Raw genomic sequence first — 4746 nt, 5'->3', positions numbered from 1 at the left:
AGTTCATGTAGATTTATAGCCTTGGAGAAGTGGAGTTCTGTCGTCAATCATCTACTGAGCGGTGTCTAGCACATATCCAGGGGCTGTGTTAAATAAGTATAAAGCATTACGTGAATAGCAGGATCTGTACTAAAAAGTGTCTAAGAGTGGGAGTGCTGATCTATAATCAGGTCCCCCATGTCCATATAATCTTATTTATTATTATCAAAAAGGCCAAATTGATCCTATATCAGCACTCCTATAAAGCCCAGGCTTTTATGAGTGTGAGACATCCTCCATGGGTCTGGCTGAAATTAAGCCTGTCGAAAGAAAATGTACAGTCCAGCGGGTTATTCCAGCAGCCGAGCTGCCTGCTTGATTGGCTCTCCTAATCACCCACGAGCCTCTTTGTGTCCCATGAGAGCCTATGTTCCCCTCACGCCATCGCCGGGGGGATGTCGATGGACATTAGACAACACACAGGCTTGGTTTCAACATGTGAGCACTGACCCCTAGTGCGTATCACTTTGCACTCATTTAAAAGGTCGGGACAGGTCAGGACACCGGGGAGACCTCATCCCTTTTGTCTACCCTGACCTTTGACCCCAGACAGACACTTGTTCAGTCTTCAGACCAGACAAAGGGCCCTTTCAGAGGAGGGCAACCTGTAGAACATCTGCTGCTGTTTATAGGGAGAGGGACATGGCTGTGATATAGGTAATGGTAACAATGAGAAGCCATATTGAATTGGTTTCTGATTTTACAGTACCTATAATCTAGAATGCAATATTTGATATACTGTATAATGAAAAGGTTATTTATATGTTGAGTAAAGTAGTAAAACAGTATGTTTAATATGTTGTTGTTTTATAGATACCAACATGCTGCATTTACTATTTTCAGAATGATATTTAACCCAGTCTATGAAAATACTTTATTGAGGCCTATTTTGATATATCCCATATGTTTTTTACCCAGATTTAAAAATGATCATAACTGCCTAAGGCTAAAGCTTGGAGTTCTTCTCTGTAGTTTTGAACATTTAGGCAAGCATTTTGAGCACATGGTCTAAATAAGACTAGCTGGTATCATCACAAACTTGTTTTGATTATCAATAAGCAGGATATCATTGCATATTTTAATGGTGTATGGTCAAGCAGAATATATATATTTTTTTCAGAATAGAAAAGGTCAAGACCCTACGGCAACCACATTTCAGATTTCATTTAATGTGAGTGTTTTGTGTCTGGCTTTGTGGTTGCACAACACATTTTAGCTCTTTAAGGATATCACATGCACGCTCGCTTGCACACCTACACACACACACCTACACACACAATACGGCATGGGGAGTCATACTATTTACATTGCAATAAACAATCTCATCTTGTCTAATCAAAATGAGAAAAAGACCCTGCAGACTTCACGCAAGGCATATCCAGTTACACCAGTCAGTGTGCTGCGTGATATGTACAGTAATTGGCCCCTGTCGTGCCAATCTATTTTCTGCTGATCCAGGCGCAGAGGAAAGGCGTGACGTGACAGGCGTCTCTCTATCCTCAGGCGTTGCATCGATGGTAGACAGGCAGCAACAAGACGTTGAGTCACAGCAAAATAGTGCTGAGACGCTCACTTTCTGCTCTCGTCGCCAGTAGAAAAGGGGCCAGAGTCACTCGGCCTATAAAATGAGTCAGCAAAACTGTTAAACTCTGCCCTAGAGTTTTCATGTCACTTTTTTAAGTGTGCCTTTTTTTATTGTTCCTTGAGCAGTCGTATATTTTGAGGTTTTGGATCTATCAGAGAAGATATATTCCTTTTTGAACTGGCGGTAGTGGTTGGGGAGGGATGGCTGAATGGTTGGTGAAGACGTGGAAGAAACATACAGTACCAGCCAAAAGTTTGGACACACCTACTCATTCCAGGGTTTTTCTTAATTTTTTACTATTTTCTACATTTTAGAATAATAGTGAAGACATCAAAACTATTAAATAACACATATGGAATCATGTAGTAACCAAACAAGTGTTAAACAAATCAAAATATACTTTATATTTGAGATTTGTCAAAGTACCCACCCTTTGCCTTGATGGCAGCTTTGCACACTCTTGACATTCTCTCAACCAGCTCCATTAGGTAGTCACCTCGAATGCATTTCAATTAACAGGTGTGCTTTGTTAAAAGTTAATTTGTGGAATTTCTTTCTTTCTTAATGTGTTTGAGCCAATCTGTTGTGTTGTGAAAGGGTAGGGGTGGTATACAGAAGATAGCCCTATTTGGTAAAAGACCAAGTCCATAGTATGGCAAGAACAGCTCAAATAAGTAAAGAGAAACGACAGTCCATTACTTTAAGACATGAATGTTTTGATGTCTTCACTATTATTCTACAATGTAGAAAATAGTCAAAATAAAGAAAAACCCTTGAATGAGTAGGTGTGTCCAAACTTTTGACTGGTACTGTACGTGCTTCAAAAATGTACCGAAGTTAAAAGGTAAATGCATGTACATTACTTTGTGTGTGTGTGTTTGTGTGTGTGTTTGCTGGTGTGTGTTTGTGTGTGTGTTTGCGTGCGTGTGAGCGTGCATGTAATGCATGGGTGGGTAGATGTGTGTGTGTGTGTGTGTGTGTGTGTGTGGGTGAGAGATATGTGAGACATTCATTCTCCACATTTACAGTGTGAATGGATATGATCAATAAGCAGTGGAGAGGGTCACTGTCAATGATGTCACAGTGGGTGTGTATGCCCAATCCAATTACTACTCCCTGGGTATGTGTGTGTGTGTGTGTTATTACTGATATCATAATTCTTTGTACACTCTCCCTTTCAAATCGGCAGTTGTTATCCTGGATTTGGTCTTATGTAGCATCATTTGTAATGGTGTTTTTTACATTGGATAAAAGTAGAGACTCAGAGCTACAAAATGGTATATCATACACTTCATTTTTGAGGAACAATGGAAAAGTAATTCTGCTTTCAAAATTGATAAACTTGTAAACTCACTTTTGAGAAAATGGCCTTTGAACGTTTTCGTATCTAGTGAAGAACTCTTGTCTACACCCATTCAGCATCGTTCACACCCTCTTAAGCTTTAGCCCTACCCATCTCGTTTCGCTATCAGAGCGTTCAGAGCCCACATTTGATGCTCTGGTCAATGATTTGTTTACCTTTGGATAAGATGAAAACAGCCTAACCAGCTCTGCTGGCAACAATTTCGTTGTGCTTTTTTGCCAACGTTTACTGACACCGGCCATATTCAACGGGTGTTGTACACTTTAGCTGAAGACATGTAACTAGATAGCCAGGTAAACAATGAACCTAGCTAGGTAAACAATGTGTAAGATCACACACGTTATGTAACGTTAGCTAACAATCCAGCCAGCTAGTTAAACAACAATGAATATTGTGCCAAATCATGTAGTTACTACCCTGCATGAATCTGCTGGGAGCTAACCAAACAGGTTCAATGTTAGCTAGCTAACATTAGGCTCTAACTAGCAAAACAAACTGTTCTGGGATGCAAATAATAACGTCATACACATAACATTAGCTAGGGAGCCAGCCAGCTAACGTTAGCTAGCTAGCTAACAGTACACTTTAGCTTAAAAGGAAACCCCTTTCTGTCAAAATTAGAAACGTGTAATATCTGAAAATCTAGTTAGCTAGACTATCTTACCATCCATCATCATGCATGATGGATGCCTCTCCCTGTCACGGATGCCATGCCTTAGTTTGAAGATGTAATCTGGAGACAGGTGTTTTCTCCATCTCTTTAGCTATCATACTCTAATTCCACTGATTTCCAAACTCGATCCTCCAGATAGTGAAGAGCAACACTTATGCAGCTCCACTACACAATACCATTTTTAAAAAGCCGCACTCGACAGGATTACCAAAACAGACTGACCAGCTCAAATAGACAGAAGCCCTCTATATGGCAGATCAATCCTCTCTCGGCATGTCCAGCCTACTCATTATCTCAGCCAATCATGGCTAGTGGGAAGTTTGCTGTCTTTTCCTGTGGCTTAACCAACAAGGCTCGTAATTTAACAATGTTATTCATATTTAGAGATGGCATAGAAGTTTGTTATTAAGACACATGAATGTTCACATGTTCCAGAAGACATTTCTACCAAAAACGTTCAAATGGCTCTCCTGTGAAGTCGTGACTTGCGACATACGCCTAGTTTCCTGAAACGGTTCACATATATTCCACTCACTTGGCCAGAGCTTGGCTATACAGTGCGAAGTGATGCGCAGGTACTGTGAGGTAATGGCACAGTGGATGCTAATACGATTAGCTGTGATGATGCTATGTGGGTGAAACATAACCAGATGGCACATTAATAACACTTACAGAGAGTCCTCACAAAGAATCTGATTCATTTTCCCTCTGGTCTAGATCATAAAAAATAAATAATAATAACTCCAAAAACACATGAGAAAATGTGTGATTTATTGTATTTTTTCTTTGCAAATAATGAAGGATGCATCAGAAAACCAAAGCCTTTGAGTAGTTCCTTTCTGACGCCTATATTCTCATTGACTCATTTGATCATGCTGTGATGTGTAATGGAGATGTTGCAAAGCTTTTCCATCCCCTCCAATGTTCTGTCTTATTGCAATGCCCTCCTATTCTCCCCAGAACCGGAGACTACATCTTCCCCCATCTGGCCAGGGAATCTTCTCACATCAGCCGGCCCGTGTAGCCCTCAAACGATTCCCCACTACCACAGGAGCCCTGGCACATAAGTTCCCTATTTGTGTGTCA

This window comes from Salvelinus alpinus, chromosome 14 (assembly GCF_045679555.1).
Source record: "Salvelinus alpinus chromosome 14, SLU_Salpinus.1, whole genome shotgun sequence".
NCBI classification, from domain to species: Eukaryota; Metazoa; Chordata; class Actinopteri; order Salmoniformes; family Salmonidae; genus Salvelinus; species Salvelinus alpinus.
The sequence above is the reverse complement of the archived record's forward strand: the minus strand, read 5'-3'. Positions refer to the sequence as shown.